The sequence below is a fragment of the Ranitomeya imitator genome, chromosome 6, assembly GCF_032444005.1.
Source record: "Ranitomeya imitator isolate aRanImi1 chromosome 6, aRanImi1.pri, whole genome shotgun sequence".
Taxonomy (NCBI): Eukaryota; Metazoa; Chordata; class Amphibia; order Anura; family Dendrobatidae; genus Ranitomeya; species Ranitomeya imitator.
In genome coordinates, this window is record NC_091287.1 from 345,507,097 (window position 1) to 345,522,222 (window position 15,126).

The 15,126-nt window shown below is 43.3% G+C and overlaps 1 protein-coding gene across 3 annotated transcripts in view; it reads right to left on the reverse strand.

Annotated features, from left to right (window-relative positions):
- The window catches only part of ATP9B (ATPase phospholipid transporting 9B (putative)), a 481,605-nt gene that overhangs the window by 421,699 nt on the left and 44,780 nt on the right, over positions 1–15,126 (reverse strand). The window lies entirely within an intron of this gene.

Here is a 15,126-nt window from a genome sequence, read left to right on the forward strand (position 1 = left end):
AGCCCACAGGCTGCGCCCCTGGGCAGAGGGGACAAGATATCCCCCTTCTGTCCTCCCCCCACCTTTGTAATTCCCACAGTAAATATCGGCAGGCTCCGGCCCCCTGCGGCTATTGTAATGTATGTCTGGCCTGCTGCTTTTCTATTGGTCTACCCTCTGTATCTGTGTGATATATTCTGTGTCCTGTGAATAAAGTGTTGTCAGACTGGAAATACGTGGAGAAGCAGTGAGATTTTATATGCGCCCATGTAATCAAGCAGTTCCAGCCAGCGTCCTTCATTCAGACTCCAGCCAAAGCAAAGTAAACCTCCTGAAACACGGGGTGGTACTGAAAGAGGTACCCCAGCACAGTTTTCCCCGTTACACAATATAACTGCACAAAATTTAGAAATAAACATTTCTGACATGCAAAAACAAAACCCCAAAAAATTAGTGACCAATATAACCAACTTTCTTTATGATGACACTCAACAGCCTTCCATCCATAGATTCTGTCAGCTGCGTGATCTGTTTAAGATCAACATTGCGTGCAGCAGCCACCACAGACTCCCAGACACTGTTCCGAGAGGTGTACTGTTTTCCCTCCCTGTAGATCTCACATTTTATGAGGGACCACAGGTTCTCTATGGGGTTCAGATCAGGTGAACAAGGGGGCGATGTCATTAGTTTTTCTTCTTTGAGACCTTTACTGGCCAGCCACGCTGTGGAGTAGTTGGAGGCATGTGATGGAGCATTGTCCTGCATGAAAATCATGTTTTTCTTGAACGATACCGACTTCTTCCTGTACCACTGCTTGAAGAAGTTGTCTTCCAGAAATTGGCAGTAGGTCTAGGAGTTGAGTTTCACTCCATCCTCAACTCGAAAAGGTCCCACAAGTTCATCTTTGATGATACCAGCCCATACCAGTTCCCCACCTCCACCTTGCTGGCGTCTGAGTCGGAGTGGAGCTCTCTGCCCTTTACTGATCCAACCTCTGGCCCATCAAGAGTCACTCATTTCATCAGTCCATAAAACCTTTGAAAAGTCAGTCTTAAGATATTTCTTGGCCCAGTCTTGACGTTTTATCTTATGTTTCTTGTTCAAAGGTGGTAGTTTTTCAGCATTCCTTACCTTGGCCATGTCCCTGAGTATCGCACACCTTGTGCTTTCTGTTACTCCAGTAACGTTACAGCTCTGAAATATGGCAAAACTGGTGGCAAATGGCATCTTGGCAGCTTCACGCTTGATTTTCCTCAATTCATGGGCAGTTATTTTGTGCCTTTTTTGCCCAACACGCTTCTTGCGACCCTGTTGGCTATCTGCAATGAAACGCTTGATTGTTCGGTGATCACGCTTCAAAAGTTTGGCAATTTCAAGACTGCTGCATCCCTCTGCAGGACATCTCACAATTTTGGACTTTTCAGAGCCCGTCAAATCTCTCTTCTGACCCATTTTGCCAAAGGAAAGGAAGTTGCCTAATAATTAAGCACACCTTATATAGGGTTTTGATGTCATTAGACAACACCCCTCCTCATTACAGAGATGCACATCACCTGATTTACTTAATTGGTAGTTGGCTCTCAAGCCTGAACAGCTTGGAGTAGGACAACATGTATAAAAAGTATCATGTGATCAAAATACAACTTGCCTAATAATTCTGCACACAGTGTATTATAACTGCTACTTCCTATAGATGGCACTAGAGTTCTAGTCGTCTTCCTCTCTGAAGAGACAATTTGCACCTATAAATTGAGAATGACTGGTAAGCACAGATGCAGAAAGAAGTAGATTTCTGGTCAGATATTACAAAGTTACTTATTTTCACATGTACTATTGATTACTGAGAAAAAAATCAAAACGTTTATTTTTTAAAAGCCTGGTGACCCGTCTCTGTCGATGATTGACCATCAGAACATTTCTGGACATTTCGGTGTGCCAAGGACAGGACAAGTAAGCAGAAACTAGCAATGACAGGGTGATCGTCAAAACAGGTTCTTCAGGGAAATTAGAAAAATGGATTTAAATCTTTAATTATTTAATACCAAGTCGAGGCATTTAAAAAATCCCTGGAAAAACTCTTTCTCCCCCAAAGATGTGAGTCTAATGTGATGCACTACACGGAGTTAGTTGCTACAGAAAAACAACACGTGGCTTATCTACCTTTGTTAGTTCAATTTTCTTTACAAGAAAGAATAAATATATCTAGACTTTTTTTATAGAACAAATCACACACTTATTAAGTTTTAAGCAGCTGTAACTTTCTTTTTCCTCCACTGCAAACCCATACTGTAATTATTGTACTCTACAGGTAGCAGTAGTAATCAAGCCAAAAGCAACTGTGTAGCCATGTCATTCTTAAAAGATCAGCATTTTCCCATGCTTCTGCATAACAAATGTGTCGCAGATTAATTGAAAGTGTACAGGGCATCTCAGTGCCGAGATTAATCCGAGCATTTGATATCCCTTTCACTTCATATGGAAATGCCATTCAATGGAACCATTTTCATTGGGACAATGTGTTTTTGATAACAAGTGGAATGTAAATCTCATGAGAAAGAAATCAATCCAACCAAAGTAGTCCTCTGTATTGATTTGTGTGCATTATAATTTCACAGACCTGAATGGAATTTCAATGTAACAAAAAACAATTTCAGAGCAAGAGAAATAGAGAAATTATCAGGGAAAGTGGGAAGTCTGGTCATTTCTTGTGAAAAAGAACTGTAAAACGATGTAAATTAGCAATGAGAAGACAAAGAGTGAACTAGATTTTTATTATATAATAATATATTTCTACTATTCTTTAAGTTTGTATTTATTATAATATTAACATCCAGGGGAAAAAAGTGAAATATAGAAATGAACAACTTACAAAAGGCCTATTTGTCATTTTAACAATATGGTAATAGGAACCCAACCTTATCAGCAAGATAGAGGGAAATGGAATAAATATACATCCCGAAAACATGTAGGATAGGCTCCAGAGGGGAATATCAAGGTAATCTAGGAGTTAAGGAGGGCTCGCAGGTACCACAAAGTGTGGCAATTCCAGAACAAACACTTCCCGATGCACTCAGGGAAATTAAATAATACCCATGCAAAAGGGCATACCCATGGATGCACTAACACCCACTCCTTCGCTTCCAACCCCAAGAGAAGGACAATGAAATACCAACTGAAGTAAACTCGCTAATAATCTAGGAGATGCTTCAACAGCAATTCTAGCTTCAGACGCAAGACAGAGCAACTAGACAGTCTCAAATTTGTTTGGACATTTCCTGGGGATATATAGGCCCAGCAAGTTCATCAGAATTCTGGAATAAATTGTTTTGAAAAGTTGCAAAATTTTGGCACAATTCCTAGTTGTGTAAAACATTTGAGACTTTTGGCATTGTCACGCCAGTTTCTCCAAAGTGGGTGGAGCTGGGGCAGGACAGCTTGTCTAATTCATGACAAGCTGTGGTGCGCTTTAAACCAGAAATCTTACACTGAGATTTCTGGTGTGGCACATGGAGGCATACACCACTTGTGAGATGTTCCTGAGTCAAGAAGAGGTATGAACTGCTTCATGAATCAAAACAGTCTGACTACATCATGCCCATTCATAAAGATCAGCAAGAAAATCACTGGTCTTGATCAATATGGGCCATAAAGAACTTTGCTGGATCAAAGAATCCAAGACCCCTGGGACACACAATTGTGGGAAGAGGACCCTAGGGAACTCACAATGGGTACTGTAGTGCAGTGGTGTTCACACCGTGCAGTAATGAGGCAGTAACCCAGGAAAGTTCAAAGCAAACAAATTTATTGTTCAAAAAACTCACAAAATGAAAAACATATGGTATCCTCCGGATCGCAGCCGGGGTGTAAAACCGTCCGTATCAGAGACTGGTTGCCATGGGCGACTGCACCACTGTGTCACGCTGGGGGGGGCCAGGTGTTCGCTTCTCTTGGATCTGTGTTACCTCACACAAGCCGGCTATGGCAGAGCCACCTGCTCTGCCACTTGCAAACAAACACTGACACACCCAAACCCTTTACTGCAGGATGTTTACATGGAATCTGTGGCCATGGGCCACTTGAAAGCCCCGGCTGGAGGGAGCGAACCACCCCATTACCATCCTGTAGTTCATTCCAAAAAAAAAAAAAAAAAAAAGCCCATGCCGGGTTTTCTTAAATCTGACTTGGGCAAACAGCTTTTCCAAGACCACACGTACTTTTATTGTGCATTGCAACCACAGCTATAACTGTGATTGCAATGCACTCCAGTGGCCTTAATACGCTTCTCTGCCCATCCTGGGGGATACATAGCGTCCTTTGCATATAATAGCCATCACTGCCTCACAGAATGCATGAAAAAGTCTGCCTCCGATCAGAATGGTAACAGCTTGAGCCAGGACCAGACAGCATGTATGAAAGTTCCAAGAGCTATTCCTCATTGAAAGAAAAGATCTGCATCAGAGAGGCCAAAGATTGTCTAGGGGATGGGGGGGGTGTAGTAAACAGTATATTGTATAAGAACATCTTTTGAGCTCACCCCGAAGACAAAAAAAAAAGAAAACTCCTCCACTTATCCCCAATCACCATCCTCAAACTCCGGAAAGTCCCCCCTCCACTTACCAGGGCATTTGTTAAACGTTCAAGGAAAAAAATATATGTCAAATTATTTATACATGTCAAAGGTTTAGTCAGGTCTGTCGACATCAACAACTTCTCAAGTTTAGTGCACCCTATCTGTATTTGATGAGAGCCGAACTGTGCGGTAAAGGTGTCTCTAAGATGAAGATATTGAAAAAAGCTAAATTAGGTCAGAGCTAGATTTCAGGGAGTCAACCATTGGAGAAGTAGATGAGTCAACAAATATTGACCCAAATACAGCAGGCCAACTCTTGCCCAGCAAATACTGAGAGATGATCTGGCTGACTGGACACATGGCTGTTGTGCCACAGAGTAGTATAAGGGAAAATAACGGATATAGAAATAAAGCATGGTTATATATGCCACCCATGCCTGAACCACAGCTTAAAGGGCCAAAGTTTAGAGTTGGATAAACTGTCATATGAGCCAAAGAGGTCTCGCCACTAGTTTTCAGACTCAGCTTGTGCTGCTAGATAATAATTACACACTCCATCGGGACTTGCTTGAATCTAGGTAGAATAAGTGTAAAATCTTATCAATAACAAGGATAAAATAAATAGAGGAATTTGGGCAGATATTTTAAAGATATGAAAAGAAATCTGTCAGCAGGATTTCACCCGCGAAAGTATTTTTATACACATGCAGTTCCTTCAAAAGACAGGTCCAGCAATACCTTTACATGGCCAGTCTGTTCCTCAATTACTGTGAAATCAGCATTTGAATTGATATGCAAATTAGGCTGTAGATCTGAAGCCTCTGTCACTCCAGCTCTATTCCCCGCCAGTGCCACCTCTTATTTCTCGAATGACAGCCTCTTTGCTGAATACAGGTTGAGTGACAGTGCCTTCAGCTCTATCATGTCCATTTGCATATCAATTCAAGCGCTGAATTTCAGTAACAGAGGAACAGACTGGCCATGTAAAGGTATTGCTGGACTTGTCTTTGAAAAAGCTACATGCACATATAAATAGTTTGGAGAGAGGAAATCCTGCTGACAGGTTCTCTTTAATACTACCTAACAGGGAGGGGTAAAGAGAATAAAGAACAACCTTTTAGTTTCCTCTCAGTAGCCTTTACCAAAGGGTCTGTGTTTAATCAGGGCTGTGGAGTCGGTAAGCCAAACCACTGACCCCTTAGGCTATGTGCACAGGTAGGAAGGGGGCTGCGGGTTCTCCCGCGGGTTTTCCCGCAGCGGATTTGATAAATCTGCAGGGCAAACCCGCTGCGGTTATCTCTGCAGATTTATCGTGGTTTGTGTTGCGGGTTCCGCTGCGGGTTTACTCCTGCACTTGTTTTACTATTGATGCTGCATATGCAGCATCAATAGTAATATTAAAAATAATAAAAATAATGATATACTCACCCTCTGACGTCCCGATCTCCTCGGCGCTGCACGCGGCGGACCGGTTCCAAAGATGCTATGCGAGAAGGACCTTCGTGACATCACGGTCATGTGACCGCGACGTCACCGCAGGTCCTGCTCACATAGCAACCCTGCGACCGGACGGCCGCGTGCAACGCTGAGATTTCAGAGGGTGAGTATATCATTTTTTATTTTAATTCTTTTTTTTTTTACACAAATATGGTTCCCAGGGCCTGGAGGAGAGTCTCCTCTCCTCCATCCCGGGTACCATCTGCACATTATCCGCATTACTTCCCGCATGGTGGGCACAGCCTCATGCGGGAAGTAAGCGGATCAATGCATTCCTATGGGTGCAGAATCGCCGCGATTCTGCACAAAGAAGTGACATGCTGCGGATTGTAAACCGCTGCGTTCCTGCACGTTTTTTCCCGCAGCATGTGCACAGCGGTTTGCGGTTTCCATAGGGTTTACATGTTACTGTAAACGCAATGGAAACTGCAGCGGACCCGCAGCTGCAAAATTGCCGCGGTTCCGCGGTAAAAACCGCAAAGTGTGAACATGGCCTTAATTTCCCAGACTTCTGACTTCAACTCCAACTCCACAGCACTGCGTAACTACATAAAGTGCAGCACAGATTCATCTCAACTAAAAGCTGAGATCCCTAGATCAGGGACAGAACAGACATTTATAGGACATTTCATAACTTTCCCAAATTCTTATGAAAACATTTACAGCACATCCTGCTGTCAGCTACTGTATCCAATTAATTAGATATTTTCAGAGTCGGTCCATTTTATACTGACCCCAACTACACCAAAATGGACACAGATTGACTCCATGACTCCTGACACCAGAGCCCTGTATTTAACTACCTATACTATGTATACAGATATCTTTTCAATTATGCAATGTATTTATAACTTTTAGATATATTATTCTTTTATTATTTTTCATTATTATACTCAGTTCAATATCACAAAAGAACTGTTGTACTGCAAACTACTTAAAAAGTTATTACTGGCTAATCTAGAAAGACGCCACAATGCTCCCAATTGGAACTTGTTACAACTGCATAGTTGACGACCTGTCAGGATGCCAACATAATTCTCGGTTCAATGCCAAAATTGCCTTCAACAGTGATCACCAGAACTGGATGATGGAACAATGGAAGAAGGTGGCCTATGCGTGCATTACTTATGGCCCCGTCACACATAGCGACGCTTAAAGGGCCACTGTCACCCCCCTGCAGCCGTTATAAACTAAAACAGCCACCTTGTGCAGCAGTAATGCTGCATTCTAACAAGGTGGCTCTTTTAGTTTTGTGTTCAGGTATTATTAAAATAAAGCGTTTTGAAACTCTGCAGAAATACCTGTCTTTGTCCACGGAGGCGGGTCTGAAGCCTCCTCTGTGAAGTGCCCAACAGCCGTCACTCACATCTTCTGGGGCGATGGTCGCCGCCCCCTGCACGCTGTTTTCTTTTCAATTTCGGCGCCGGCGCTGTGTAAATATTTGTGGGGCAGGCGCAGTAAGCTCTGGCTGTCTGACGTCACAGCCAGGCTTGCAGACTGCGCCCCCCGCCTTCCAGCCTCTGGCTATTGAGCTGAGCTCATCCTGCCGCCTCCTCCTTCTGCTCATAGCAATCGAAAGAAACAACCTACGAAACTTGCCTGCTAGCTGGCTGGAAGGCGGGGGGCGGGGGACGTGGGTGAGAGTCTGAGACATGCAGTGTGCATGCCCAGGAATCCTAGCCCCGCACTGTGCATAATGCATAACACAGTGCGGGGCAGGGATTCCCGAGGTGGGTGGCCGCACTGCCAGCACAGGCGCAGTCTGCAAGCCTGGTTGTGACGTCAGACAGCCAGAGCTTACTGCGCCTGCCCCACAAGTATTTACACAGCGCCGGCGTTGGATTTGAAAAGAAAACAGCGCGGAGGGGGCGGCGACCATCGCCCCAGAAGATGTGAGTGACGGCTGTTGGGCACTTCACAGAGGAGGCTTCAGACCCGCCTCCGTGGACAAAGACAGGTATTTCTGCAGAGTTTCAAAACACTTTATTTTAATAATACCTGAACACAAAACTAAAAGAGCCACCTTGTTAGAATGCAGCATTACTGCTGCACAAGGTGGCTCTTTTAGTTTATAACGTCTGCAGGGGGGTGACAGTGGCCCTTTAAGCGATCCCGACAACGATACGACCTGTCAGGGATTGTTGCTGCGTCGCTATGTGGTCGCTGGTGAGATGTCACACAGTGCGATCTCCCCAATGACGCAGCAGCGATGCGGCGACCTGTAGCGACCTGTACAACGATGCTATTTCATGACGATTCAATGGGACGTCCTGTCAACGAGGTCGTTGGTAAGGTGTCAAACACAGCGATGTGTGCTACCCAGCGGGACCTCAACGATCAAAAAACGGTCCAGGCCATTCCGACACGACCAGCGATCTCACAGCAGGGGCCTGGTCGCTGCTACGTGTCACACATAGCGAGAACGCTACTGAGGTCGCTGTTGCGTCACAAAACTTGTGACTCAGCAGCGATCTCACTAGTGATCTCGCTATGTGTGACTGGAGCTTTACATGGCCAAAAGAGGCAGCCAAAAAAAAAAAACCAAGCAGGGCATCATGCCCTGAAATTTATTAGTACATTACTTCGACACATACTATCTACCATAGGTATGCCTGGTCAGTATTTTTAGGTAGGTGATATTTGTCAAAGAAACATCCCAAAGTATTCCACGACCTAATGTTTCCAGGCACGACATCTATCCACAGCAACAGTATACACCTCCACATCCTCCTTCAGAAGCATAATGTTACCTGCCACTCTGTAAGGATTAGTGATGAGCGAGTATACTCCTTGCTCGGGTTTTTCCTGAGCACGCTCGGGTGGTCTCCGAGTATTTATGACTGTTTGGAGACTTAGGTTTTGTTGACTCAGCTGCTTGATTTATGGCTGCTAGCCAGCCTGAGTACATGTTGGGGTTGCCTGGTTGCTAGGGAATCCCAACATGTATTCAAGCTGTCTATGAGCTGTAATATGCAGCTAAGGCAACAAAAACTAAATCTTCAAGCACTAACAAATACTCGAAGGTCACCCGAGTGTGCTTGGAAAAATCCGAGCAACGAGTCGACTCGCTCATCACTAGTAAGGATTCATCACTAATGGTTTTGGTAAGATAACAAAAAATGTCAAAGTGTTGACAAAGTTGATGCATGGAGGATGCACATTCAAGATGGTGCAGAAGTAGGCACACAGATTAAATAATAGTTGAATTATAATCATGTTGCAAACTGTGCATGGTTTTCTAGAACATAACTAATCATTGATCACTCCCTAAAAGAGACATCCATCTTGGTAAGATTTGATGAACGTTGTGGACATTCAAAAAACCAGACCTTGTCCACATGGACACTGCATGCCTACATATACAGCCCTTGTACACAGAACTTAAAATGGACCTGTCAAATTGAACATAATATCTGGGTTATAGGAGCAGCTGAGCAGGACCAGTAGGCGGTCCTAATAATTTACAGTGTTTCCCTTAACCACTTCCCAATATATGTCATATTTTGTAGGCACTTTCCACAAATGGACATATAGATATGCCACGGCAATTACGGTAATAGGGCACAGAAGCTGTGCCTGTAGAATAGCTGCTGGAAGCTCGGCTTAACTGATGGCAGAGCTCCTGCAATAAAAGCCAGGGTCGGTGGCAGCATGGTCACTGTCTGTTTAACTAAATGCTGCAATCAATAATGTCCTTTGCATTTAAAGAGTTGTAAAAGAGACGGGGCTTCCTCTCTCACAGAATCAACACCCCCACAATGTGACCACAAGGATCCAGTTGGTGTCAAGTAATGACCTCCAGGTCAGACAAGTACAAGGGCCTGTTACACCCAGCCAGAAGCAGGGTATAAAAGGTGTTCTGGCATTGTCAAAATTACAGGTCTAATGCATTGCAAGGCATCTGTCTTGCAATGCACTGAGCAGTGATCATAGAAATAAAAGTTAAAGCTCCAAGAAGAGACTAAGAAAAAATAAATAAATAAATATATTTTTACAAAATAAAGAACGAAAAATAACAAAAAAAATGTACACCAATAAATAAGCATATTTTTGTAAGAACACGTCGTGTACAAAAAGTACACACATTTGGTATAGCTGCATTCAAAATGACCTGACCTATAAAACAGTCACTCTATCCCCTAGAGTTAACACTGTGATAAATTAAAAACGTGACAATGACTGCTTTTTGATTATACCACAAAAAGTGGAATAAAACACAATCTTAAATTAGCATGGGATGAAAAAGGGTATCCCTGAAAACATCATCTTGTTCCACAGAAAACAAACCCTACTCAGACAAATAAAAAAAGCTATAGCTATCAGAATATAATTAATTTAAATAATATCATATGAGCAGAAACCATCATAGGTACATATAGAGAAGGGGGGACCTAATTAGCTAATAGGCCAATAGTTAGTCAACTAGACACTCCAAGCATAGGATATGATACCAAAAACAGGGAGTCAAATAGTCCATCAGTAAAAATGAATACAATTTTAATTTTATTAATTTTGCCACGCAAAAATAAATATTACATCTTTAACCCCTTAACCCCTGAGGCTTTTTTCGTTTTTGCATTTTCGTTTTTCGCTCCCCTCCTTCCCAGAGCCATAACTTTGTTATTTTTTGGTCAATATGGCCATGTGAGGGCTTATTTTTTGCGGGACGAGTTGTATTTTTGAACAACATCATTGGTTTCACCATGTCGGGTACTAGAAAACAGGAAAAAAATTCCAAGTGCGGTGAAACTGCAAAAAAATGCAATCCCACACTTGTTTTTTGTTTGGCTTTTATGCTAGCTTCACTAAATGCTAAAACTGACCTGCCATTATGATTCTCCAGGTAATTACGAGTTCATAGACACCTAACATGATTAGGTTATTTTTTATCTAAGTGGTAAAAAAAAATCTAAACTTTGCTAAAGAAATTGCGCAATTTTCAGATACCTGTAGCGTCTCCATTTTACATGATCTCGGGTTATTTTTTGCGTGCTGAGCTGACGTATTTAATGATACCATTTTGGTGCAGATACATTCTTTTGATCGCCAGTTATTGTATTTTAATGCAATGTTGCGGCGATCAAAAAAAGTAATTCTGGCGTTTTGAATTTTTTTCTCTCTACACCGTTTAGCGATCAGGTTAATTATTTTGTTTTATTGATACATCGGGCGATTCTGAACGCAGCGATACCAAATATGTGTAGCTTTCTTTTTTTATTGTTTTATTTTGAATGGGGCGAAAGGGGGTTGATTTGAACTTTAATATTTTTTTCATATTTTTTTAAACTTTTTTTTTTTTTTTTTACTTTTGCCATGTTTCAATAGCCTTGAAGCTGGCATAGCCTGATCGGCTCTGTACATAGAGGCAATGCTCAGATAGCCCCAATGTAGCTGAATTACAGCATTGCTATGAACGCCGACCACAGGGTGGCGCTCACAGCAATCTGGCATCAACAACCATAGAGGTCTGCAGGAGACCTCTGGTTGTTATGCCGACGCACCGATGACCCCAGATCATGTGACGGGGGTCAGCAGTGTGCACATTTCAGGCCAGACGTGCTTATTAAATGCCATTGTCAGAGTTTGACAGCGGCATTTAACTAGTTAATAGGTGCAGGCGGATCGCGATTCTGCCTGTGCCTATTGCGGGCACATGTCAGTGGTTCAAAAGCGGGGGGTTCTGATGTACTATTCCGTCCGATGGCAGAAAGGGGTTAAAGACAAGACAACTAGTACTACCCATATTTTCCCCTGGCAGCCCCAACGCACGTTTCGCGTGGGTTCCTTTGGGGGTTGTGTCACAGATTCTTAAGGTACCTTCACACATAACGATATCGTTAAGGATATCGTTGCAACGTCATGCTTTTTGTGACGTAGCAACGATCTCGCTAACGATATCTTTATGTGTGACAGCGACCAACGAACAGGCCCCTGCTGGGAGATCGTTGGTCGCTGGGGAATGATCAGGACCTTTTTTTGGTCGCTGATCACCCGCTGTCATTGCTAGATCAGCGTGTGTGACGCCGATCTAGCGGTGTTCACCTGTAACCAGGGTAAACATCGGGTTACTAAGTGCAGGGCCGCGCTTAGTAACCTGATATTTACCCCGGTTACCATTGTAAAAGTAAAAAAAAAAAAAAAAAACACTACATACTCACATTCTGATGTCTGTCACGTCCCTCACCGTCAGCTTCCCTGCACTGTGTCAGTGCCGGCCGGCCATAAAGCAGAGCACAGCGGTGACGTCACCGCTCTGCTTTACGGCCGGCGCTTACACAGTGCGGGGAAGCTGACGGTGAGGGACGTGACAGACATCAGAATGTGAGTATGTAGTGGTTTTTTTTTTACTTTTACAATGGTAAAAACCAGGGAAAATATCGGGTTACTAAGCGCGGCCCTGCACTTAGTAACCCGATGTTTACCCTGGTTACCAGGGAACTTCGGCATCGTTGAAGACAGTTTCAACGATGCCGAAGTCGTTCTCCTGATCGTTGGTTGCTGGAGAGAGCTGTCTGTGTGACAGCTCCCCAGCGACCACACAACGACTTACCAACGATCACTGCCAGGTCGTATCGCTGGTCGTGATCGTTGGTAAATCGTTTAGTGTAACAGTACCTTTACACAAGTTTTCCTAACTGCAAAACATCAGCTTTGAGAGGTCTTTGCACAGGTCCATTGTTATACCTCATGTCTTCAATTTAATCGATCAATGGTTTTAACCCCTTTCTGACCTCGGATGGGATAGTACGTCTGAGGTCAGAACCCCCGCTTTAATGCGGGCTCCGGCGGTGAGCCCGCATCAAAGCCAGGACATGTCAGCTGTTTTATACAGCTGACATGCGGCCGCAATAGCAGCGGGTGGAATCGCAACCCACCCGCCGCTATTAACTAGTTAAATGCGGCTGTCAAACGCTGCATTTAAGCGGCATTTAACTTGCGCTTCCGGCCATCGGGCCGGAAATGAGCGCATCGCTGACCCCGTCACGTGATCGGGGGTCAACGATGCATCAGCATGACAACCAGAGGTATACTGAAGACCTCTATCTCTGTTGATGCCGGATTGCTGTGAGTGCCACCCTGTGGTTGGCGCTCATAGCAAGCCTGTAATTCAGCTACACAGGAGCGATCTGATGATCGCTCCTATGTAGCAGAGCTGATCCAGTTGTGCCAGCTTCTAGCCTCCTATGGAGGCTATAGAAGCATGGTGACAGTAAATAAAAATGTTTTAAAAAATATGAAAAAAATAAAAAAATAAAGTTTAAATCACTCCCCTTTCGCCCCATTCAAAATAAAAAAATAATCAAATATACACATATTTGGTATCGCCAAGTTCAGAATCGCCCGATCTATCAATAAAAAAAGGAATAACCTGATCGCTAAATGGCGTAGTGAGAAAAAAATTCTAAATGCCAGAATTACGTTATTTTGGTCGCCGCGACATTGCATTAAAATGCAATAACAGGCGATCAATAGATCATATCTGCACCAAAATGGTATTATTAAAAACAATCTCAGCACACAAAAAATAAGCCCTCACCCAACCCCAGATCACGAAAAATGGAGACGCTACGGGTAACGGAAAATTACACAATTTTTTTTTTTTTTAGCATAGTTTGGAATTTTTTTTTACCACTTAGATAAAAAAGAACCTAGACATGTTTGGTGTCTATAAACTCGTAATGTCCTGGAGAATCAAAGTGGCAGGTCAGTTTTAGCATTTAGTGAACCAAGAAAAAAAGCCAAACAAAAAACAAGTGTAGGATTGCACGTATTTTGCAATTTCACCGCACTTGGAATTTTTTTCTCGCTTTCTGGTACATGACATGCAAAAACCAATGATGTAGTTCAAAAGTACAACTTGTCCCGCAAAAAATAAGCCCTCACACGTCAGAAAAATAAAAAAGCTATGGCTCTGGGAAGGAGGGGAGTGAAAAACAAAAATGAAAAATCGAGAAAAGCTGGGGTCATGAAGGGGTTAAAGAATGCTCCCGTGTAGGGTAAATCCTTCCACAACAGGAGGGATTATCTGCTGCATTGTACACAAGCTTTTAAAAAAACGCAATCACACTCTGACAAAAACAGCCACAGTGTACATTGACCAGCACTGCGAATCTGAAGCCGCAGCATGTCAGTGTATCCTGGGAATGTCAGTGAGTATGGTATTTCTCCCTAATGTGATATCTCTCGACCAATTAAGATTAAAAAGAAGAATGACAAACAGTGAAAAATTATTTGATGAGAAGTGGTCACCAGGTTTTTGCCTCCTAATTGGAGGGCAGCATAATATAAAGACAGAGACCCTGATTCCAGCCATGTGTCACTTACTGGACAGCTTGCTGTACTTTTGTAAAAATCACTGTTTTATCAGAAGGAGATTTTACTAGACAGAGGACTCATAAACCTGCTGCCATGTAGTCCTCCATATTCATGAGCTCTCTATAAACCCTCCCTCACCACTGATTGGCAGCTTTCTGCCTATGCACAGTGTACTCAGAAAACTGCCAATGGTGTGGGCGGGGTTATACAGAGATCAGCATTTAGAGAACTGCTGGATTTGCAGCAGATAAAACAGTGATTTTATCAAAACTGCAGTGTGCAAGCCCAGTAAGTGACACATCGTTGGAATCAGGGTCTTTGCCCAACATCATGCTGCTCTTAGATGGGGTAGCAAAAACTTGGTGACAGATTCCCTTTAACTCTTCTGATCTGGTGGCCATTTGGTGATCACAAACATCTTACTATCTGATCAAAACTGAGAGCAGCAGTCATTTAAGAAAGCAAAAAACTTATCACACATGGAGCCTGATTCATCCAAGCTTTTATGCCAATATTTTGACGTAAAATTCTTTGATAAGCCACATCATTTTGGCAACTCGAGGCTGCGCTACCATTTTGCAACTTTTGGCTGTCTCACACCATTTTCACCCAGCTCCAACAAAGCGGGTGGAGCTGGAATTGGATGGGGTGCAGCAACCACCGCTTGTCACAAATCTTACGTCAGCAGGGACTGGAGTAGGACCTCTAGCGAGGCGCACACAGAGGTACAGACCGTTCCCCTTGATGCATCAGTAGTGCCTGAC